The 25,653-nt window shown below is 43.7% G+C and overlaps 1 protein-coding gene and 1 pseudogene across 1 annotated transcript in view; one reads left to right on the top strand and one right to left on the bottom strand.

The window, feature by feature from the left end:
* SGPP2 (sphingosine-1-phosphate phosphatase 2) overlaps positions 1-25,653 on the bottom strand; it is a 140,978-nt gene that overhangs the window by 96,497 nt on the left and 18,828 nt on the right. The gene's annotated exons all lie outside the window — the stretch shown is intronic.
* LOC114671430 (homeobox protein NANOG-like) lies at positions 16,856-17,964 on the top strand (annotated as a pseudogene).

Raw genomic sequence — 25,653 nt, 5'->3', positions numbered from 1 at the left:
AAGGAAAGGCTCATTAAATAAAATGTTACCGTAGGGCCTACTATATAAAATAATATAAGATTTAAAGTACTATACTAATTGGCTGAAAATGAAGAATGGTCCACCAAACTTCTATCTGAGGCCAGCTCCACCTTGCCCCACGACAACCCCACACTCCAGTCCTTCTCTGGAGGGAGCATCCTCTCAGAGCAGAGCAGTTCAGTAACCAGTGTGAAAATCACTGATCTCAACCTCTTCCAGACCCCAGATATCACCTTCCTGTAATTAACTTTTGGTCTCGAGTACACAGGCTATAGCTATTCTGACCTTGAGGTCTTTAAAGAATTTGATCAACTGTAGACCAATGTCATTGCAAGGTCATATTACTTCCTCTTTTTCCTTTTTTCAGATTAGAGCTGTAAATAATACATTTTCTTCCAAAGGTCACGTCTAAGATACTCCACCACTTCAACAGAGCCAGGAGGTCACATCTGGGCGGGGCGGGGGATGGTATTCTGCAACTCTAAGCCATCCAGTTTAATTGGAAGCGGCAGAAAGAGCTTGTTCTCTGGGGCTGAGAGAGAGAAAATCTACACGGGGTACAACTCAGTCTTATTTTAAATAATGTTAAGATCCAAAACTCTTTTACAGAACACACCAAGAAGCAGCCTTCCCTCCACAGTGGCTTTGCTTTTGGAGTTTTGCAGACTGACTAGATGGAAGCAAATGAAATGAATATGGAGTGAGCTGACCTGGCCAGCAGGGAAGAGGGAAGGCCTAGGGGAGAGGGAAACAGATGCCGGAGGCGAAGTGTCTCAGATTGAACTCAGGCTGCCTACGCTTCCTACCTGGATAATTTCACATAAATGACTTAATCTCCCTGAGCTTCAGCTTCCTCACCTGCAAATGGGAATAATAATAGTCCATAGCACACAGAGACTTTGGGAGGATGAAACAAGATCGTGTTGATGATGTGTGCAGGGTACTCAAATCAGAGCAGGCAAAGAAATGTCTCAATAGGACATGGCTGCGGCTGCTGCTGCTGATGGATGGTGGAGACAGTAGCAGTGAGGATTCTAGAAAGCACTTCCCAATTGTAATATGCATCCGAATGACCTTGGCATCTTGTTAATGAGCAGATTTTGATGTAACTGACCTGGGGCAGGGGTGAGACTTCTCAGGAGCGCAGGTGATGCTGATGTTGCCATGTTGCTGGCTCATGGACATCACTGTGAGTAGCTTTAGGATCAAGAACACCTCAGTGAAGCGTTTTTCAACACAAAAGTAAGGCTCTCAGATTTAATCCTCAGGATTAGTGGATGTCTCAACTGGCATTAAGAGAGTAAGTAACATGATCCAGGTGATAGATTAAAATGCCGGTGACAAACCAGAGGGGAACAATGAGCAGATTCCATGGAAGATCCTGCAACAGTCCACACACAGGAACTGAGTCCAGAGAAGCACCTCAACACTAGAAAGTACCAAAGGGAAAGCACAGGTAAGACATGCCCCCCTGAGACAGCAGCCTGATCAAATGACGGATTGATGATGCCAAAAGAAATACGCTACCGCGCTTCTTGCCTTGATTTGAGAGAGGTTTACATAAATACTGGAACAACAAATCAGAAATTAGTTAAGAAGGAGTAACGAAGTTTGAAAGCCTTTCCTAACTTCTCAGAGCATCACAATACCAAAAAGACCAAACCATGTTTTCGTAAGAAGGACTTTTGCACTATTGTCAGAATCCTGGCTTAGAAACAGGTTTCTCAGGCCTTTGCAGGGAACAAACATCTGTCATTAAGTTTTCTGAAAATAAAAACGAAAAGGGGAGAAGCTCATTAAGATCAATGGTTTCTGGAAATTCGAAACTTTTTTTTTAACCCAACCTGGCTAGGAAATTGTCATTTTTAGCTACCTCTGGAATAATCTATATTTGACCTAAATAGGCCTATACACTCATTCTCATCAGCTTCTGAGGGTTGTCACATGTCACATGCTTGTCCGAGATCATTCTCAAGGTAGGCCTGAACATCTTCGGGTGCTTGGGATTGTGGATGGTGACAGGAATCAGCCTATGGTCTGTGGATTGATAGCTATTTATGAAGACCAGGGCCTCCTCCAAAAAATTCCTTCCAAGGTTGGAGTGATGTCCCCGAAGGGAGATTAAGGACTAGAACTCTACGTTGTCTTGTTCGCTGATTTTTTTTTTTTGAGACGGATTCTTGCTGTGATGCCCAGGCTGGAGTGCAATGGTGCGAACTTAGCTCACTGCAACTTCTGCTTCCCAGGTTCAAGTGATTTTCCTGCCTTAGCCTTCTCCCCAGCAGCTGGAACTACAAGCATGCACCACCACGCCTGGATAAGTTTTTGTATTTTTAGTAGAGAGATGGTTTCACCACATTGGCCAGGCTGGTCTCAAACTCCTGACCTCAAGTGATCCGCTCGCCTCAGCCTCCCAAAGTGCTGGGATTACAGGGGTGATACACTGCACCCAGCCTTTGTTAGCTGATTCTTATACTCAGTGTACTTTCAGCCAGAATTTCACCTCTGTAGCCTAGAAACAAGGAAAGGCAAATCTTAAGAAATTTGGTGCTTCTTTTAATAGAACGTATCCCTTAAAGTTTTGATTCCACTGCTCCTTTCTGAAAGACTGGGCTTTGGCAGCATGCCATCACACACCACAGAGATGGAGTCGCTGACAAATAAACACTCCCTCCAAGTTAGTAGAAGACACCAACTAGCATGTTAACACACCAGGTACACACTAAGCAATGCCCAACATTTAAAAAAAAATTGAAGGCCAGGCGCAGTGGCTCACATCTGTAATCCCAGCACTTTGGGAGGCCGTGGCAGGCAGATCATGAGGTCAGGAGATCGAGACCATCCTGGCTAACACGGTGAAACGCTGTCTCTACTAAAAACACAAAAAATTAGCCAGGCGTGGTGGCACGCACCTGTAGTCCCGGCTACTTGGGAAGCTGAGGCAAGAGAATCGCTTGAACCTGGGAGGTGGAGGTTGCAGTGAGCCGAGATTGCACCACTGCACTCCAGCCTGGGTGACAGAGTGAGACTCCATCTAAAAAAAATTTAAAGAGTTGTAAACAGCAAAGTTTTTCCAAACAAGGGTCATGTCTACATAGAACATTCATTCACTGTATATGCTTCAGTGATGTAAGGTTGACAATAAACAAGACTATTTTTAACTATTATTTTTAAGTAGAGACGCAGTCTCACTATGTTGCTCAGGCTGGTCTTGAACTCCTGGCTTCAAGCAATCCTCCTCCTTTGGCCTCCCAAAGTGCTGGGATTTCAGGCATAAGCTACCACACCTAGCTAGCAAGACTACTTCATTTAGCAATAAGTACTATGACGAAATTAAAGCAGGATAATGGGCTACAAAGTGATCTATGTGTGTCTGGGGATGCTCGCCACAGAGGAGCCGTTTGAGTTGAGCCCCGGATAAGGAGAGGCGTTGGTTCTTTGGGGGTCTGCAGGTCAGAGAGAGAACCCTTAGTGAAAGGCCCCGAGCAGGAGGCAGCTCTGCTTGCTGGGACACATGTGAAAGAGACAGAGAGGAGATGACGTCAAGAGCAGACGTGAAACCCGGCCCAGACTTGGGACTGAGGCTGGAAGGAGCAGAAAGCCAGGGGAGGGTTTTAAATGGGAGCACAGCTGGATTTACTCCGGTGAGACTAAAACAAATTTTGGCTCTGAAACAGTGGGATGAAGCTCTGCTTTAATTCTTTTGTTTTTTGATTTCTTAAACTTGGTGAGAAAATATCATTAATTCCCAGTTCTGAACTTAAAAGCCACTGGGGTGAAATGGCATCAATTCTACCATGAGGGAGACCTATGGTGCTCTGAATTCACAAATCTATTTACTAACCTGGCCCCGTCACTTTTAATTACTCTCATTTTTTTTTAAAGAGAATCGAGACTTTCCAACCTATAAAGAAAATTAAATGATGATTACTCAGGAAGCCTAAGAAAGATTGACAGTGTCCCTTGAAGGGGAAAACAGAAGGAACAAAAATGCACAAGGGTTTCTTCTTTCATCTTCAAATGCAGATAGAATTACAAGTTGGGTGATCTAGCCGATGTCTAAGCAGCACTCAGGTGATTAAAATTTCAGGATGGCGAGACTGCACATCAATAAAATGTAAGGACAACTTCTTGGAGTCAGAGAGCTTGATAGGGAACTGCACACTCATCACTGTCACCCGCATACTGGGCGTTTGTCGGGATCCCTCTGCTGTGTCCAAGGATAAGAGGGTGGGCTGAGGGGACTGAGGCCAATGTGGCTTTGATTTTACAGTGGAATTTCAGTTGTAGTCTTTTACACAATTTGAACTGTTTTCCTCTTGATAGTCTATCATATTTCAGCTCATCCTCTGAACATCTAACATCTTTTCTTCCTTTTCCTCAAGGTGAACCAGGACTACAAATTAAGAAATTCTTGAAATTGTGAGACAGTGACCCATGGTGGCAACAATGCTCTTCTTGACTCTAGAAAAGGGTCTTGTAACTAGAAAAAAACACTGCCTCATCATCACTGAAAACCCTGTGCCTGGGCTGGGTGCAGTAGCTCACACCTGTAATCCCACCTCTTTGGGAGGATGAGGTAGGAGGATTGCTTGAGGCCAGGAGTTTGAGAACAGCCTGGGAAACATCGTGAGACCTGTCTCTACAAAAAATTAAAAAATTAGCCAGGTACGGTGGCACACACCTGTGGTCCCAGCTATTTGGGAGGTTGAGGCGAGAGAATTGTTTGAGCCTGGGTGGTGGAGGCTGCAGTGAGCCATGACCGTACCACTGCACTCCAGCATGGGCAACAGAGTGAGACCCTGTCTCAAAAAAGCAAAAAACAGAAAACCTCTGTACTTGAAGGACACAGCATTTGCTTAGGAACCAAATCTGGGCATAGCATAAGGAGAGGGTTAGAAGCGAGCCTTTATCTGGATAGGATAGCAATTTGCAGTCATCATTTCAGAGACCAGGGATGTGAACTTCTGCTAGAGAATTTCTTCCACAGACAATAAAATTGGCATCGATACAAAGAACAGAAATAACCACTGCCGTTTTTAAAGAGGGTGGGAGAGCCAGCTGCCCTTTAAATAATCAAAATGTCTTAAGAACTTAACTGTTTTTCAAAACATCTTGGATCCGCTAAAACCTGAAACACATTGAACCGAACATTTTTCCATTTAATTGTTAAGTCCTTGTATGTGCGGGGGGCATTTGGCAGGCAGATGTTTCTGATTCATTTACATTAACTTATCAAAATGATATTTGGAAGAGCTGTATGATGTTCGAGAAGGAGTGTTATAAACTTCAGTTTACTTATTTTCATCCAGGCATTTCCCCTCACCCCAACACACACGTACAGGATTCAGAACTTGGGAGGGTTGATTCAGTCTATCCTAACCTGGCAGCGTGTCCTCACCCATCCCTACCTCCCTTCAAAACGCATTTTCTGAAGCATTAAAACACATGGCCAAAATGTAAGAAAGTTATTTAGGCACATACAAAGTTTTTTCTTTGATAATCTTTTATGTACCAAGATTTTAAAAGCAAATAGGTAAATCACAAAAAACACAAAACTGAAGTCTGACAAATTTATCACCGAAGTCAAGGTGGTTTTATCCAAGGGCTTTCCCACTTCCCTCTTTATTTATTTGGGCTAAATGGGCACAAAATGTTTAGCTTGGAATTTTCCTTCAAGACAGTCATATTAGTAGGTGCATGTGTACATGGAGAAGGAGGCTGAAGCAAAACGGTATCTTCATGCTACCCCTCCATTTCTTTCTTTCGTTTTTTTTAAAAATAGAGACAGGGTCTCACTCTGTAGCCCAGACTGGGCTGAATTCTCAAGAGACCCTTCTGTGGCACCATGACCGACTATATCTTTTTTTTTTTGAGATGGAGTCTCGCTCTGTCGCCCAGGCTGAAGTGCAGTGGCCAGATCTCAGCTCACTGCAAGCTCCGCCTCCCGGGTTTATGCCATTCTCCTGCCTCAGCCTCCCGAGTAGCTGGGACTACAGGCGCCCGCCACCTCGCCCAGCTAGTTTTTTGTATTTTTTAGTAGAGAGAGGGTTTCACCGTGTTAGCCAGGATGGTCTTGATCTCCTGACCTCGTGATCCACCTGTCTCGGCCTCCCAAAGTGCTGGGATTACAGGCTTGAGCCACCGCGCCCGGCCTATATCTTTTTTTTATATTTTGTAGAGACAGGGCCTTACCATGTTCTTGAACTCCTGGCCTCAAGCAATCCTCCTGCCTCCCAAAATGCTGGGATTACAGGCTGCTATGCTCAGTCTCTTCCCCATTTCTTGAATCCAGCCCTTTGCTTTTCAGAGCTCTAAAGGAATCCAAGATGGTAAAGACAGGGCTTGGGAAGGATTTTCCTTTCTTGATGCATCCCAGTCCCTGGGGTGACTGCAGACATGTGGTAGTGGATATCCGTGATTAAGCAGGGATGGAACAGACTAAGTGGGGACAGAATGGAAGGGGGAGGACATTTTGCTCGAGAGAGTCTTGCCGTCTCCTCACACCTCCTAAAGTCTTGTCTGCACCAGGCATTCTTGAGAAGTTTCATCAATTTCCGTCACATTTTCAAACTGTAGTTCTCCAATGGGAGGCTGTCACTGAGGAAGTTTAGAGCCATTCGTCACAATAATAAACTCAGGAAAAGCTTTGAAGTTGGGTGCACACACATGAAAGAACATTAAGAAGAAAACCCTGCTGGGTGGGAACAATGGTCCTTCCCACCCAGACTGCCTCCAACCCTGCTTGCTTTGTGCTCTGAGAATTTTTTTTGTTTCTTTTTCTGATTATCTGATTATCAATTTTTTTTTCTGATTAACATGTTTTACTTGAGAACATCATAGAAGTTCAAAAACTATATAAAAATAAAATCAAAACTGCCATTGTCCCACCCCTCAGATAATCCTCTGGAACACTCCCTGGGGTCTCTTCACTATGCGTAATCGTGAGTGCAAGTGGTGGTATGTATCTTAATGAAATTGTGATTGTGATTAAGATGGAAAATCTTAAATTTTAAAGCATTATTACATTGTGAGCGTTTCTCTAGGTCCCTAAATATTATTTCAGACCATTCTTTTGACTGAGCTTAGCTTTTTACCTGTCTAGATCCAGTTTTGCTGCGTTTCACTTCCTCATCCACCCATTGTCACAGGAGATCCAGCAGCTGACCCCGACAGCAAACAAGCCCATCGGATGACCAGTGTTGACGTGAGCATGAGTCTTGTCACCCAAGAGCCTTTCTAGTTCCCTACTCACTTCTGCTGGGGTGCATGGAGACCCCGTCCCCACGGACCTCTCTCTACCCTGCTCATTCCTTAACCTGAACAAATAAGCATCTGTGTTGACCATGTTCCCTGCCACCACCTGCTTGAATTTCTTGGGCTTACGATGTTTGCTTATGTTGTTTTCCTGAGGACCCAAGATCTCCCTGCTATGATTTGCAAAAGCTTCAAGCATACCCTTTAAGGCCTCTCAAGGGCCACAGCTCAGAGATACACTGCTGAAGAAATAAAGAATGACCTGGGGACAGGCATGACTCATGACGGTCACTGTGCTGAGGCAGAGGGACCATTCCCTAACCCATCTCACACAGGTAACACCAAGTCCTCTATAATTTGGAAGTCACAGGGGTTTGTACACAAGCTGGAGACTTCCTTTCTTGGCTCCAGCCAGCTCTGATTGAGATAAATGAATATGAACAGAACGTGAGAGCGGGTCCGCAACCCCTGGGCCATGGACTGGTCCCATTAGGAACCAGCAGGAGATGAGCAGAGGACGAGCGAGCATTACCACTTGTGCTCCACCTCCTGCCAGATCAGTGGCCCCATTAGATTCTCATAGGAGCACGAACCCTATTGTGAACTGCACATGCGAGGGATTTAGGTTGTGCACTTCTTATGAGAATCTAATGCCTGATGATCTGTCACTGTCTCCCATCACCTTTAGATGGGACTATCTAGTTGCAGGAAAACAAGCTCAGGGCTCCCACTGATTCTACGTTACGGTAAGTTATATAATTATTTCATTATATTAATATATTACAATGTAATAATAATAGAAATAAAGTGCACAATAAAGGCAACGTGCTTGAATCATCCTAAAACCATCCCCCCACCTGCCCAGTCCAAGGAAAAACTGTCTTCCATGAAACTGCTCTCTGATGCCAAAAAGGCTGGATGCTGCTGGATAAGAGGGTCTGGGTGTCGTCACCAGCCTTGGGACCAACACTGGACCTGCCAGGTAACTCTGGGGAAGTCTGAACTTATAACTTCACCTTGCAGTGGGCACAACACCAGCTTCTTTACTAAGGCATTTGGAAGAGGAAATGGAGTTGCTTATGTAAATCACATGCTACCCCATCAGGCACACAGCATGTGTTCAATAAATGGCCATTGTATTTGCATTATTTCTATTAACAATGTAAATCACAAGACAATGTCAAAAGAAAGTCCAGTTGGAGTAGAACACAGAGGAGAGAAAGATGGTAAAAAGATTCCACAAACAGCCAAATGTGGTGGCTCATGCCTATAATCCTAGCACTTTGGAAGGCGGGAGAAGTGCTTGAGCCCGGGGATTTAATGCTGCAGTGAGCTGTTACCATGCCACTGCACTCCAGCTTGGGCAACAGAGTGAGATCCCATCTCTAAATTAATTAACTAATTTAAAGAGTTTTGTTTTTAAAGGCATCATGAAGGGAGAGGAAAGGAATTCACCCTGGAAGGAAGACTGAAATTTTAACAGAGAAGGGAAAGAAGGACATTCCGGCAGAAAGGAACAGCAAGAGGAGAGGCACGGAAGCTGCGAGGCACTGTGTTCCTGAAACAGTACACGGTCTACGACAGAGTAGCTGGGGTGTGAGGGATTTATAAAGGGAGTTGGAGGCAGCAGAGCTAGAAGTGGAGGCCAAAGCCAGGGAGGAGAGCCCTGGAGGTCGTAATAAGGAGGCTGGGTTTACCACGTGGGTAATAGGGAGCCTTTGAAAGTGCTGGAGCCAAGAGGTGCCATGATCAGAAATGTGCTGCTGTAAACGTCACCACTGGATTCACATTCTTGTCTTTTCTAAGTAATTTTGCATTGTTTTCAGATTCAAATGTGCCTTAAGAAAAAGTTGGCCAGGTGCAGTGGCTCACGCCTGTAATCCCAGTACTTTGGGAGGCCAAGGCAGGTGGATAACCTGAGGTCAGGAGTTCAAGATCAGCCTGGCCAACATGGTAAAACCCCGTCTCTACTAAAAAAAAAAAAAACAAAAAAAATTAGCTGGGTGTGGTGGTGGGTACCTGTAATCCCAGCTACTTGGGAGGCTGAGACAGAAGAATCACTTGAATCTGGGAGGCAGAGGTTGCAGTGAGCCGAGATCACGCCACTGCACTCCAGTCTGGGCAACAGAGTGAGACTCCATCTCAAAAAAAAAAAAAAAAAAAAAAAAAGGCAGTCACAGACATGTTGTCACAAAGTTCAACCGCTTATGTCGTGTTCTCAGGGGTTTTATACACAACGCAGCCTCTGCCATCCACAGCCCAGCAGCCTCACTGGAGCCTCCCCGTGCTCCCACCTCACATCTAATATAACAGCTGGGCACTCAGGGAGTCTCATGGGTCATCCTGGAAGATGAATAAAGCTTGGTTTCTGTGTTTGGCCTTAGCGCTGCCATGTGGGATGTGATGATACAGTTAGTTAGCAAGAAACCACAGGAACAAAAGCCATGTGATAGAACCTAGAGAAAGTGAGTCCTTCTGTGGATGGCAACTGAATGCCACAGGTTGTGCAATGCCCACCCCGAGCAAACCTGGAGGCCCTGGGTTTTGACTGAGCCCCATCACCAAGGGTCGCGCTTCGGATTCCTGCTCTGTAAACAGGGACTCTGGTTCCTATGCCCAAGGAGACAGAGCTTGTCAAAAATACCAAAGTGTGGGAAATGTGGTTCTCACTGTTTTTCACAAGAACACAGTTTCCAGAAAGTGCTGTGTGACCAGAACCAATGACCCTGATGCATCAGCGATGGTCAGAGGAACATGGTTTTGCATCCTTGATAAAGAAGGGAACCAAAGTTGAACAACCTGCAGTATCTCAGCTTTATAAGGAGGACGGTGAATCAGGAAGAGCATGGAGTTGAAGGCCAGAAGGGAGAAAAATAAATGTACAAAGTCCTCACAGCCCTCATTTCAGAATGGCAGACAGAGGTCCATGTTCACGGAGCCTCCGCCCACTGCCCGTCTCTGTCTCTCTCTCTCTCTCTCTGTCTCTCTCTCAGACACACACACACACGCCCATACGTGCACACACACATGCATGCAGGCACACCACTCCCCCATGCTTTCTATGCTATAATGGGACCCTGCCATACTAAACCAGTTCATTGTCTGAAATGGAGGCTGCTTTGGTTAAAACAATGACTTCAGCACCATGTGTCCTTGCTCTTTAAAATGTGGCTTCCATGATGGGTGTGGTGGCTCATGCTTATAACCTCAGCACTTTGGGAGGCCGAGGCAGGCAGATCATTTGAGCTCAGGAGTTTGAGACCAGCCTGGCCAACATGGTAAAACCCTGTTGTCCCTACAAAAAATACAAAAATGAGTCGGGTGTGGTGGCATGTGCCTGTAGTAGTAGCTGCTTGGGAGGTTGGGGTGGGAGAATCACTTGAGCCTGGGATGCGGAGGCTGCAGTGAGCCAAGATTATGTCACTGCACTCCAGCCTGGGAGTCAGAGTGAGACCCTGTCTCAAAAAAAAAAAAAAAAAAAAAAAAAGAAAGAAAGAAAAAGTGTGTCTTCTAGACAAGCAGCACGGGGACTCCTTGAGAGGAATTCAGAATTTCAGGCCCTACCCCAGACCGGCAGAATCAGTGGGAATTTTAACCAGATTCACAGAATGATTCTCTCGCACATTAAAGTTTGAGAAGCACTAACCTACAGCTATAGAGAAAACAAAATATCTGGATGCATTGAGATTTTGCTATTCTATCTGGGCCTACTTAATGTGTACTCATGTATAGGGAAACCACTTTAAAAGTACGAAAGCCCTCAGTGAGGAAGAGGCAAACTAGAGAGACACAGTCGATTAGTGCTTGCCCTGGGCTGGGGGTGAGGTGAGGAAAACAGGAATGCTTGCTAATGAGAATGGGTTTCTTTTTGGGGTGATGAAAATGTTCTAAACTTGATTGTGGTGAAGGTCACAATATACTAAATTGCGAATATACTAAAAACATAGGTAAATTGTATGGTATGTGAACTGTATTTCAATAAAGCTTGAAAAAATTTAAAAGCACTCAGAAGCCCTAGAAATAGCAAACTGAAAACTTGTGACTGTAAAAGAGACCAACTGTAGAGCCAGATCTTAAGGATGCATTAAAGGCCGTCTCATCTTTTCATAACTTCATACATAATAAATATCAATAACTTATTTTTTCTCTAAAACAATATAGGACATTTTAGCCCTCTAATAAGCGACTGCTCTGCTGTCCCGGATGGGTGAAATTTTATCAGGGGAATGTTAGGGAGCAGAGTTTCTTTCAACAGAGGCACTGGGCCAGGCACGGTGGCTCACACCTGTAATCCCAGCACTTTGGGAGGATGCGGCAGCACGATCGCTTGAGCCCAGAAGTTTGAGACCAGCCCGGTCAACACAGTGACTCCCCATCTCTCCAAAAAAAAAAAAAAAAAAAAAAAAAGGCGGGTATGGTGTCACTTGCCTGTAGTTCCAGCTAATTGGGAGGCTAAGGTGGGAGGATCACTTAAGTGGGAGGTTGAGGCTGTAGTGAGCCATGATCTCTCCACTGCACTCCAGGCTGAGTCACACAGCAAGACCCCGCTGCAAACAAAAACAAAACAAAAGACACAAAGAGGCACTCAATGGTCACTGGCTCCTAGAACCAGGTAACTAGGGTTTGTATCCTGGACTTTCTGATTTAGGCCCCCTGCTCTGACCCTCCTCCAGCCATGTCCTTTCCTATGAAGCAAGAAAAGACTTTCAATTCTCTAGACCATTCATTGGCAATCCCAGCATTTCCTACCCAAACGCCTGAACGTGCATCCCAGGCCTGCACAGGTCTCCGCCCCAGGTCTACCCTCCCTGGGGTGGAGGACGGCACAGATGTGCACTACCCTAGACTGGAGGCCTGGCCGAGGATGGCTGTTCATGCGGGAACACAGACCCAGACAGAGTCCTTCTGTAGTCCTAGACAGTAGACAGGCTGCCTCCCTCACTTTGCTATTTATTTATTTCTTTTTAATGTTTAAAATCTCTAGGCCAAGAATTCTAAATCTGAATCTAACTTTTCAGGCCACATGAAGACACAGACGGGAAGACAGGAGGCCAAAACATTATATTTAATGGTTTGTTAGTTTAACAAATAACTTTTAAATATTTATGGAATCTCAATCTACATTTGTGTGTTTACCTTAAAAGCTTGCAGCTTTAGAGGTCGCGTGATTGATTTTTTCCTTCTACATCTGTCAGGTAATAAGGGAGTATTTCTCGTCTTCTCTGGAACATGCTATATTTTATAGGCAAATATTAATGCATAGGCCTTATGCATTAAAGGCCATCTCATCTTTTCATAACATCATACACAATAAATACAAAGAATTTATTTTGGCTCCAAAACAATATAGGAAGTTTTAAGACAAGAAACATCTTAAATTTGTTTACTTTCATGTATGCCTCATATTTGCAAAACATGGTAGTTAAAAAAATAATAAAACAGGAAATGAACAATAAAAAACCACTGAATATTTTACAACGTTAATAAAGTTTAAGGCTCCTCCTGGCCTACTTTTCTCCTTATGAAGGATGGAAAAGCAAATCCTCTAGACAAAAATGCAAGGCTCTGGAGATTTTGTTTTCTTTTTTTTAAATAACGGAAACAGCTTAAATGGAACTTTGGGAGGGTAGGGCTTAATGAGTTTAACCATGAGAGTTTAGAGTCTCTCATGGCGCTTTGACGCTTCTTAACAAATAGTTCAGGGACATAATCCTAGAAAGGGTGATTTTGTTACTGTTGTCACATGTAACCCATAAGTGCAGAAGGAGAGATAACCTTACTTTATTGCCCTCTTAAAATATTCTGCTTTGGGAATTATTTTTATTTGTTGTGAGTTGTGAAGCTGGGGCTGAGGTCACCACTAGCCTTTGCCTTCCATGAGCATATGGATGTCACCCACGTGTTGACAACCGGGTTAACTCCCACTCAGATCCTATTCTACCCCAGAAGATGCTCAGAATCTGCCATCCATCCTTTATTTTTATTTTTATTATTATTATTATTTTTGAGACAGAGTCTCACTCTGTCGCCCAGGCTGGAGTGCAGTGGTGTGATCTCGGTGCACTGCAACCTCCGTCTCCCGGGCTCACGCCATTCTCCTGCCTCAGCCTCCTGAGCAGCTGGGACTACAGGTGCCTGCCACCATGCCCGGCTAATTTTTTTGTATTTTTAGTAGAGACGGGGTTTCACGATGTTCGCCAGGATGGTCTCAATCTCCTGACCTTGTGATCCGCCCGCCTTGGCCTCCCAAAGTGCTGGGATTATAGACGTGAGCCACCGTGCCCAGCCACCATCCATCCTTTGTGCCTCTTGTCATCTAGATTCCTTGTGGGAACGCTCCAGCTTTTTCTTTGTACTGAGGATTAGGTATAAATACCATAAATATGCTTCAACATTTCAATGATTTTAGACACTGGGGAGGTAGGAGAGTTGGGGAAAACGACCTCAGATAAGACTATGAATTTGTAAGTTGCCATAAAGCTGTGCTATTCAATATGGCATCCATCTGTGGCTGTTTAAATTTAGTGCAATAAAAGATCCAGTCCCTCAATAGTACCAGTTGCATTTCAAGTGCTCAATAGCTACGTGAGGCTGGTGGCTCCCAATATGGACAGTGCAATACAGAACATATCCATCATCACACAAAATTTCCATTAGATGTGTAGAATGGGAGAGTCTGAGTGTTTTCTTCATCATCCCAGTCAAGCTTTCTTTTACTTACTCTAGGATCAGTACTATGATTTCCTATACCATCACATTTTTTGCAAATTAAAGCAATTTATTATTAAATTCTGAAAGCAGATAATAGTGATAGTTGCACAGCTTTGTGAATGTACTAAAAATCTCTGAGTTGTGTACCTTTATTTATTTATGTATTTATGTATGTATGTATGTATGTATGCATTTATTTTAGAGACAGGGTCTTGCTCTATTGCCCAGACTGGAGTGTAGTGGCACAGTCATAGCTCACCACAGCCTCAAACTCCTGGGCTCAAGCAATCCTCCCACCTTAGCCTCCCAAGTTGCTAGGACTATAGACACATGTCACCACGCCCAGGGAATATTTTTTAATTTTTAAAAACTTTTGTAGAAACAGGGTCTCGCTCTGTTGCCCAGACTGGAGCACAGGGGTTCAATCATAGCTCACTGAAGCATCAAACTCCTGGGCTTCCAAAGCGTTAGGATTACAGGCATGAACAACTGCACCTAGCCGAGCTGTATATTTTAAAAGAGTAAACTTCATAGTATATAAGTTATATCCCAAGTTAAGAAAATAAAGCCTAATTAGTCAAATATCAAGTAATAATTTTATAACCACCTTGTCAGGTATCGTACAGAGCAGCCCAAATGGTCTTATTCAAATGAAAATCAAGAACCAATTCATTTCTGAAAACAATCTCCATCCTCCAATGGCTCCCAATCATGCTCAGAATAAAGTCCCAATGCACAGCCATGGTCAAGGACTGAGATCTGACCTCTGCTCCTCTCTCCTGCCTGCCTGCTTCTCCTTTTTTATGTTCCAGCCACTCTGGCCTTTGCTTACTGCCTCTTACTCGAGCATATCTTGCACATTCCAGCCTCCCAAGCTTTGTCCTAAGCATGCTCTCCTCCTGGTTGACTCCTTCACATCTCTGAGATCCTATCTCCCCCACATGTCTCCGTTCAGAGATGCCCTCTCTGGTCCTTACCTCCCTGACTCCACGTCATGACCCTGTTCTATCTTCTTCACAACTTGTAGCCCATCTGAAATTCTCTTACACTGTTTTTTTAAGAGATGGGAGTGGTGGGGGTCTCACTATGTTGTCCAGGCTGGTCTTGAACTCTTGGGGTCAAGCAATCCTCCCGCTTCCACCTGCCGAGTAGCTGGGATTACAGGTGTAAGCCACCATGCCCAGCCTAATTCTCTTACTCTTGTACCTGTTAGTATCTTTCATCTAATCTAGACTTCAAGCTTCTTGAAGTCAAGGACCCTGAGGACCTTGTTCCTGCAGAATTCCTGTCATCAGCACAATGGCTGTTCTTCTGCCCACTGCGCAGTAAGCGTTCAACAAATGCTTGTTGTCTGAAGAGACAGAGAAATAAAAGCGGAGCCTGCCATTAGCACACACTCTGGTTAGAAAGTAGCCATCTACGGGTTCTTCATGACACCCAAGGAAAATACACATACCTGGACTCCACTCCTAGAGCCTGATTTACTAGAGCTGGAGTGAGGTCCAAATTGGCCTGTTTTTTAACAGCTCCACTGTTTGGTCCAATTGCCTCATTTTCAGAGGAGGGAAAGAGACTCACACGTGCCTGAGTTTTCAGCTAGTCAAGCAGAAGGCTGCTTGTCAAGTCTAAGAAGCTCAGCTATCCAGGCACGAGTCTATGTGTGTTCCTGGTCCCCCATTACACTGTATCTGTGAAATCCCTGTGGTTCACACTAAGGAAAATCGATTTTGACCCATAAGTCTGAAAGGGACTTTCATAACAGATCACTTCAGAATTTATCACAAGATAGAGTCAAGTTATTCCTGAACTTACTCCTTCTTCACCCAAGCTCTCCTATTATGGTATTGAGGTTTTCACCTTGGCAGAGTTGTAAGCACATTTTACTTTGGATGCTTTTCTCCAAAGTCAAATCCAGGCAGAAGATATAAAACACTGAACATCAGCAATGGGAACAGCATCTCTCAAGAGCCCCCCTGAGTCATATTTTCCGTTATCTTTTTGAGAAAGATAAAAACCACTAGGTTCTCCTCTCTTTATCTTCAGATGCTGGCAGGTTAGAGAGAAAATTTTCTGATTTGTATTGGCAAAAAAAATCATGAAGTAAACATGCTTCAATTTTTGAAGGATTCTAAAGGACCTCCTTGCTAGAGAGGAAAATTAAATGGTAATTGTTAACAAAAGAAAAAGATTACAAAATGCATCTACGCTTTCGGAAATAAACCAAATGTTCTCTAGCACACTTATCAAAAGAGGCAGGTCAGCACCATGGTTAAGAACTTGGGTTTCCGGGAGGCGGAGCTTGCAGTGAGCTGAGATTTCGGCCACTGCACTCCAGCGTGGGGGCCAGAGGGAGACTCCATCTCAAAAATAAATAAATAAATAAAAGAACCTGGGTTTCAATCCTTGCTTTACCATTCACTAGCTGTGTGGCCCGGGACAAGTAAGTTAATCTCGCTGTGCCTCAATTTCCTCAACTATAGAATATAAAATACAGTTGACCCCTGAACAATGCACGGGTTAGGGGTGCTGACCCCTATGCAGTCAAAACTCTGCATATAACTTTTGGCTCCCTAAAAGCTTTACTACTAATAGCCCACTGTTAACTGGAAGCATTACTTACAACATAAACAGTCAATCAACACATATTTTATATGTTCTATGCATTATATACTATCTTCTTATAATAAAGTGAGCTAGAGAAAAGAAAATGTTATTAAGAAAATCATAAGGAAAATATATTTAATATTGATTAGGTGAAAGTAGATCATCACAGTTTTTTGCTTGTCTTCATGTTGAGTAGGCTGAGGAGAAGGAGGAAGAGGAGGGGCTGGTTTTGCTGTCTCAGGGGTGGCAGAGGTGGAGAAAATCTGTTATTGACATTTTGCTAGACTGAGCTGGTTGCCTCCTGTTGTTGTGGAGTTGATTTACTTCATCCCAACTTCTTGATACTTTCACTTCTGGAGGTCATATTTCTCTAAGACCTTCCAGAAAAATGTCTTAATGCTGCCTTAGCCATTTTTTCCAGTCCAGCTCTTAAATTTTTTCCTTCTCTTCCCCAGTAATAACATGAGTATGGATCCAGCTTGTCCCCAAAGCCTGCCTTGCTTCGAATCATCTGATTGTAAAGAATCTTCACTTATGCCTGTGATTTGTGGGCCTGAAGAAAACTATCCATCCTTGCAAATGTCACCCGCTGAGATGCCTCACACGGAGACCGTCTCTCCTCTTCCTTCCTCCATGGATCTGCTTATTCAGGAGAGCCCTGATTCTCCCACCAGTCTCAAAGGCAAACAACCTACTGCTGCAGAGAATAGTGCCCCAAAAAAGGAAGACAAGGTCCCAGTCAAGAAACAGAAGACCAGAACTTTGTTCTCTTCCACCCAGCTGTTTGTACCCATTGATAAATTTCAGAGACAGAAATACCTCAGCCTTCAGCAGATGCAAGAACTTTCCAACATCCTGAACCTGAGCTATAAACAGGTGAAGACCTGGTTTCAGAACCAGAGAATGAAATCTAACAGGTGGCAGAAAAACAACTGGCCACAGAATAGCAATGGTGTGTGTGACTCAGGCCTCAGCACCTACCTACCCCAGCCTCTACTCTTCCTACCACCGGGAATGCCTGGTGAACACGACTGGGAATCTTCCAGTCTGGAACAACCAGATCTGGAGCAATTCAAGCTGGAGCAATCAGAGCCTGAACATCCAGTCCTGGGGCAACGACTCCTGGAACACTCAGACCTGGTGCACCCAGTTCTAGAACAATCAGGCTTGCAACAGTCCCTTCTATAACTGTGGAGAGGAATCTCTGCAGTCCTGCATGCAGTTCCAGTCGAATTCTCCTGCCAGTTTGCCTCGGTAACTGCTTGGGAAAGCCATAATGTAATAAAGCAGACAACTAGGTATTTTAGTACTCTATAAACCATGGATTTATTCCTAAACGACTCCACGAACATGCAACCTGAAGATGTGTGAAGGTGAGCGAAATTGATATTACTCAATTTGACTCTGGGCACTGACTGAATCCTTCCTCTCCCCTCCTCCCCTCCCTCATAGGATTTTTCTTTTTTGGAAACCACATGTTCTGGTTTCCATTATGCCTATCCAGTCAATTTGATGGAGGGTGGGGTATGGCTGGAGCCTAATCAGAGAGGTTTCTTTCTTTTTTCCTATTGGATCTTCCTGGAGGAAAGACATTTTAATAACCTTGGCTGCTAAGGACAACATGATAGAAGCTGTCTCTGGCTATAGATAAGTAGATCTAATACAAGTTTGGATATCTTTAGGGTTTAGAATCTAACCTCAAGAATAAGAAATGAAAGTACAAATTTATGTGAAAAAAAGAGAAAATCTGTTATTAGTGATCCCACACAGTTCAGATCCATGTCGCTCAAGGGTCAACTGTACTTATTTTACAGAGCTGTGAAAATTAAATGCATCGATGCATGAGAAGCATTTAGACAGTGCCTGACATACAGAAAGTGCTGAGTAAATAAAAGTTCTTGATGATAATAATAATGATGATGACTCCACCCACGAGCATTAAACAACTGCTAGGCAATGAGTTTCCATGTATCTCTGCTACCAGGCTCAGTAAACATGAAAAAATATTTTTACATTTATAGCTCTTTTCCCTTCTCTTCCTTCCTTTGATTAAGAGTTTGACATTTATCTTTCTTTACTGTTAGTCCCCTTGCATTGCCATCAATCTACAAACCGAGGCACAAAGCTGTGGGGAGCCTGTGGTCAGTGGGAAAGTCTAGCAAGCGTCGGATACAAGGAAGGCTAGCTGGAGATGGCTGTGCCTCACAACACAGCCCAGGGCTCAGCACATCAGTCCTTCGGACATCTCTGCAGTTTCTCAGTCAGCCACACAGAGTGTGTAGCGTTTAGGTGCTTTGAGCACATAAAAATAATTCTGTACACACTTATGAGACCAGACAAAGAGGCAGCTGGAGCGTCTCATGTGTGGTCACATACTTTCTAAATGATTAATATGACTTTCAAAGTATTCGCCATCAGTGGGGTGAGAAGTAGATTATATCCACCTGCCCTTTTTTAGGTCACATGAAGAAACTAAGCTAATCATTTTACAGAGCACTTTTTTTCCCTTCAAAATATATCTCCAGATGATTGATTTCATAGGAACTTTGAAAATGGTTTCTGCAAAGTTTGGTTTTAGTGGGGAGTTTTGTTTGGTTAAGTCTCTGATTATAGTTTTTTTTCCTCTCTTTTTGTATGGTTTTTATTCATTTGCTACTTTTCATTAAAAGCAAAGAAATGGGGGAAGGGAATGTTGGAATTCCAGTTAATTAAGACAATAAAAATGCATTATCCATTTGGTCAAAATAAATTTTCTATATTATGAAGGAAATTCACAAAGAGGTGGCAGTTTATAAACCAATATGAAGTCAACATTAAATAGTTAAAAAAGAAGAAAATAAAAAGAAACCCATTACCCTATTCATCCAGAGAGCTCTTGGAACTAAAGAAATGCTTTCATTGGAGTTTGAGTTCTAGGATGCATGGGAAAGCCAGTGAGAAAAGTGAGGCTCTCTTCCTGTCCTTCTCTCAAACGCGACAAAGGCTTGGTACCAACCCCCTTTTCAAACCTCAGGATTTGGTCTGGGAGTAGCAGGGAAGATGTGGCATCTGAGGTGGAACCTCCCCTCCAGGTTCTCATCGGGTCGTCTGCCAGCTGTGTCTCCCTCGATGCACTTTTTTGTTCAAGAGAATGCACCATCAGTAAGCAATCCGATTCACACCTGAATCACTGCAGTTGCGGATCCGGGAAGAAACTGATCTTACTGCTTTCGGAGGTGGAGTATGTCTACCTGCCTCAGGATAACAACTGTTTCACCCTCAGCTATGTCCAGTTGATTTCTGCAATGATATCGATAGAAACTAATGATCTCTGTAGAAAATGATAGCCTATAACTAACTGATGGAAAGACAAAAGAAGAGAAAGATGATTATCTGAAAAATTTCCACAAATGGCTATGCTGCTGCTAAAAGGAACTTCAACAATGTTAAAGCCATTAGTCCCTGGAAGGGCAGACTCTTTAAGCTGCTTGGTGCAAATGAGAAGATGGATGTTACTCAGGCAATGGCTGATGTCACCTCCATCTGCCAGGCACGGTCTGCTAGTAAATAACGTGGGGTGCCAGAACAGTGAGTGAGTGCTTTCTTCGTCTCAGAGGAGGCAGAAATGTTTGACGCTGCAGGACAGAACACAGTCTGTATTTCAGATTCTAGTTTCGCTTAAGTGGATGATTCCTTTTAGATTGAAGCACATGAAATTGACAATATTTGATTATTGTCGATACATAAAAATGTCAGTTTCTTATGGTTCAGCTCATAAATGTAAATATATAGGTTTTCCATTTTAAAAGACAAATTCTGCCACCTCAAACCCGTGTCTGAACTTGGAGAGATGCTCATTCCCCTACTTGCTAGAAGGGCCAACAGACCAAGGTGACCTCACAGATCAGAGGTCACAAACAAGCGCCGTGCACATGGAATTATGACCCACAGATCTGTGTTCACCTTGGTATGTACATAACTGGCTCTTAAAACGTTAGTTGCCAGAATTTTAAAACTCCCCAGATTTCATACCGCTCTTGAAAATCAGCTTGGCAACAGTGTGCATTCCCACAGGCCTTGTGATAAGAATTGGCTAACACGGTGAAACCCCGTCTCTACCAAAAATACAAAAAATTAGCTGGGCATGGTGGCGGGTGCCTATAGTCCCAACTACTTCGGAGGCTGAGGCAGGAGAATCACTTAAACTCAGGAGGCGGAGGTTGCAGTGAGTTGAGACTGCACCACTGCACTCCAGCTTGGGTGACAGAGCAAGACTTCATCTCAAAAAAAAAAAAAAAAAAGAAAAAGAATTGGCTGACCAGAGTAAAGCCTGTGTCCTTAGGATGGGGCACGTGTTCTCCAAGTTCATCAAACTTGTAAACCTGACCATTTTTGTTTTTCACCTGGCCCAGGTGGTCTTTTCAGTCCTAGGTTAACTAAATGAATTTGTGTTTGTGTGTCCTCACCCAAAATGCCGAAGCCTGCAATCAAAATGTCAAAAAGTGGATGATGTTCTGACCAGTTCACTGTGATCCCTTTTCCCTTCTCCACATAGCAGCCTCGCCCCCAATGTCTTAGAGAAGATTCATTTGGTTACAAGGACCAGATGGGTAGAAAGGGAGAGAGACAAGACAGAACGCACAGTGGGATCTGTAGTAACCTCGCAAACAAGAACATGTTTTCAGAATCTCCACAGACGGGAATTCTACAACCTCTCTCTGTAATCCAGTCCTAATGTTGAGCAACCTTCACGGTCAGGAAATTCTGCCATAAATAACCCAAATCCTTCATGCAGCTTAAACCCATTTCCTCTTACTCGCTGCTCACTGGAGATGGGGAACAGCTGGTCACCGTTCTCTGTACCAAGTCCTTTGTCAACTGGATGATTGGATTCTGGCTCTGCACTGCTGTCATAATTAGGAGCCTGACCGGTTTCATATTGTGCTGTCTGCAAAAGCATGTAAAATGGGAAGATAAAATTTCGAGCATGCTGTGCTTCAGAAATATGCCATCGGGGGAACACGGTGCCTTATCATGTCGCCAGGCTGTTCACAATTTATAAACTTGTGAATGTGAGATTTCTGCGTGGAAAAACGTGTCTTTCTGAGGCTAGCTCTGCAATGCGAGCATAACAAAATAATGCAAAGAGTTTCTAAACGCTACCAACAAAAACAACACAGTGTTTATTAAGCATTTCCTGTGCTCCCATTATCTGCCTTATCTCACATGCTCTTTACTACAACACAGTAGAAACATTGCAGGTGGGGAAACTCAGTCCCATAGAGGTTACCTTGCCCATGTTTATGCACCAACGAGTGGGAGAGTAAGTGTGCAAACCCAATCAGTCAGACTCCAGAGCCTGTGCTCTTTTCAACCATCCCTCCAGCTTGCACACAAAGCAGGTGCTGGTATGTCCCACATGGCTCATGGTATGGTGGGGTACAGTCCTTTTGTCTGAACAACAACACTTCGCCAGCAGAGACCAAGAAGCCATGGTAAAAATCATGCATTGAGTGTTCCTGACATAGAGCAAAGATAAAACTCCAAAGACCTTTATGGCACATAAAGCTTGAATTCTTCTCACCGAGTTCCATGAGAGACTCCAGCTCTCCACTTAGATGCAGACACTAAATGTTTCCCCAGTTCCCAGCTGCATGATGTCTTCCCAAGCATGTGCTTCAGAGTCCAACCTAGATCATAAGCAAGGTTCTGCCGAATACCACCCGGTCACCTGGGATTCTGGTTGGCCTGCCTCAGTGTCCTTGGCAATAAAATGGTGACAGCGGAAATTGCTTCGTGGTGTCAGAAATACACATCGCTTGCTCTCTCTATCCCCATGTTTAACTATAAGTTTTCTTGCTGTGCTTATTTCTACTGACATTATTTGTTATGTGCCCCTCTGGTTATTTTTTTTACCTCCTTCAGTAACCTGTGAGCTCAGCATTGAAGAGACTTTGCCTGTTTTACTCACCACTGTATTCCCAGTGCCTAACTCAGTGGCTGGCACATAGTAAACATTCAATAAATATGTGTAGAATGACTAGGTTCTCATTAGGAAAATTACATGAATTAAATGAAACCATCTATGTATAATGTAGTAAAGCATAGTTCTTCTCACTTCTCACAGGGTTTTCTCCTTCAAATGGAATAATCTGTTAACTTTTGTGCATCTGATTAATCAACCTCTGTTCTCTCTATGGTTCTGCAACCGTCACTCTAATCTTCTCTTTTATCATGGATCCTTGGCCCAGATATCAGGGGGTCTTTACTGCCTACAACAAAACCTCCTGAATGCCCAGTAACTCACTTTCTCAAAGCATAGCACACAGACATTATGAATTGCTTACCGGACACTACCCACTTTCTTGTGGCTTGTTAGCAGAACTCAGACTCAGGCCAAACCTCAGGCAATAACGCGAGTCAGTCTGGCAATTCAACTTCCTCCTTTCTCAACCTCCTTTGCAATTAGGGGTGGCCATGACACTCAGTCCTGTCAGTGAGAAGTAGGGAGGTGCATGGGTCAGGGGCAAGATCTCCTGGACGTGCTTTTGTTTTCTTTATAAAAAGGATACAGGTAGCCATCCCTACTCCACCTTGCTCCTAGCTGGAACATGGTTCTGATGTCAGAAGCAACAGCAGCTATCTTGGCACATGAGGCAACAAGCCAACAGGCCAAACATGGAGGAGCATAAAGACAGAGGCAGCTTGAGTCTCTGATGATCTTGTGGAGCAGCTGAACAAATGTCAGCATCTACCAGCCTCTAACCTCTTGTTCTATGAGAAAAAAATAAAAATTTCAAGCAACTATTAACAGGGATTACTGACACCTATAGCAGCAAAAATTTCTTTACTACTGAGTTTACAGACTTCCTTTACGACTTAATCCTTCTTTTTTCCGTATTTTCTCATTTATTTCAATAACATCACCATGATCATGCCCCAAATCCTTTAGGCTCCAAATGTTGAGTTATCATTGGATACGAAGGACAAAGAAGGCATCCATCTCTGAGTCCTGTCAATCTGTTCAAAATGGCTCAATCAAATGAATAAGGATATCTACATTAAACATTTATTCCAGTGTTTACATCAGCCAAAAATGGAAAGGATCTTAATTGGCTGGCAGAGATAAAGCATGATGAATAATGAACAGCAAATGAAATAATGATTAAAGTTTTGTACATGAATGTTTATTAATGTGGAACAAAGCTAAAGATGGACTTATACATTAGAAAATTAAGCTGGAAAATCACATTTTTATTAAAGATGGATACAACCTATGCATAGAAAACATCATCTAGAAAGCTATTCCCCAGGATAGCAACAAGTAACCCTCTGGGTTCTGGGTACTCGGATTGACGGTTACATTTAAAACTTCTGACTATTTATAGTTCCTACATTAAAAACATACTGCTTGTGCAATAAGAAAAAAAGGTTTTCTTGGGTTCTTTGTTTGTTTTGTGTTTGTTGTCTCTGACTCATCCCTGTCTCTCCACTCTCCTGCCATTACCAGCATCCAAGAAATCCAAGGTGACTGAAGTCACCACCTTCCAATGCCTCCTCCACCTCTTATTTCTCACTATTTCAACCTATACCATACTCAGCTCCCTCATCACTAACACTCTTCAGGCTACTCCCCGATTTAAAATTAACAATGACTGGTTTCTCTGGCTATAAGCCCCCAGAGTGTTCACCTAGCATTCAAGGGCACATTGAGTAGACCCGTGACTTTATTTCCACTCGTTCCTCTGCTCTTGTCAGTCCCCAAATGTTCCTGCCACATGGCACATTTAATCCCACCTGTGGTTCTTTGCTCTGTAGTTCTGCCCTTCTGGAATGTTCTCCCAACTCTTCTGATGATCCGAACCCTTTACATTCTACAAAGCCCACTATAGCCTTTCTCATCAGCCTAGGCCAAGCAGGAAGCTCCTGGGTTGTTACCCAGATGATGAGGCAGGCAGTAGATCCATCTAAGCCTGGCATTGGGAGGATTCAGAGGAGAGGACATCTAAGGCTTCTGGGTCTACAGAGCAGGCACAGAATAAGAAGACTTCACACCTAATTGCTGGTCATCAGCCTTTTCCACACATCCTCCCATTGGGAACCACAGCTCTGTATGGTCTAATCATTCCAAAGTGATTCTGAGCCTCCCCTCTGGGGACTGCCGCCTACATCAGGGAGCATTAGACGGGGGCATCCTAGTCCTAAGGGTAGCACAGTCCTTCTCCCTCAGGAACCCTGGCTATTCTCCTTCTTTCTGGAATTTTCTAGGTCAGGAGTAGTGAATTCAAATGCCTATGTGGGTCAAGCAAGTGGTATGAGTCAGCAAAGCAACTGCAGGTGTGTGACAAGAGAGAGTCCTGGGGACTGAGGGAGTTGCTATGGTGCAAGGAAGCAACTGGAACTGGAAAGCAACCTCTTATGATTATGCAGGAATGCAAGCCAGTGCTGCTACAGCTCCCATTTTCTCAGAGAACAGAAGGCAGAAAGTTTAGAAAGGCTCCACTAGTAAAGCCACGTGTGAACAAAGTACGTCTGTGGTCAATGTTTGGTCCAACAAGTCCTGGTTTGTGACCTCCAGCTCTGAGGTTCAAGGAGCTCCAAGTTCAGCAAGGCCAGGTTTCAGCAGCAGCAGCAGCAGCAATTAGTTACTATCTTCACCTTACACGGGATGATCGTTACCCATAGGGGCTCCACAGAGGTGGCCTTATTCTCGCAACTTTGGCCAGAGTCAAGGACCTCTAAAGGATCTTCTCTTCCTGGTCCCTGGACAGTTAACTGTCTCCTGGGTTGGGGTCTGGCCAGGGACTAATTGGAGTCTGGATGCCTGCATGCTCAAAGCTTTATCTTATTACCCATGCTCACAATTCATTTTCCCAACTTAAAATTCTCTTAGCTTACAATATTCTAGTGTTGTGCATGAATCTATACTTCATATGCTCTAATAAAAAAGTCTCCAAGGACTTTTTTCCCCAAAGCCGAAATATATTCTTTTCTAAAGCCTGAGATCTTCTGCCGTACCTAGTTCTATGCTTGATAAGTTTCAAATCCTCTTAACATTTCTATCAGCAGTCTTGGAGGCAA

This window comes from Macaca mulatta, chromosome 12 (assembly GCF_049350105.2).
Source record: "Macaca mulatta isolate MMU2019108-1 chromosome 12, T2T-MMU8v2.0, whole genome shotgun sequence".
NCBI classification, from domain to species: domain Eukaryota; kingdom Metazoa; phylum Chordata; class Mammalia; order Primates; family Cercopithecidae; genus Macaca; species Macaca mulatta.
This window is presented reverse-complemented; position numbering and strand designations above follow the sequence as displayed.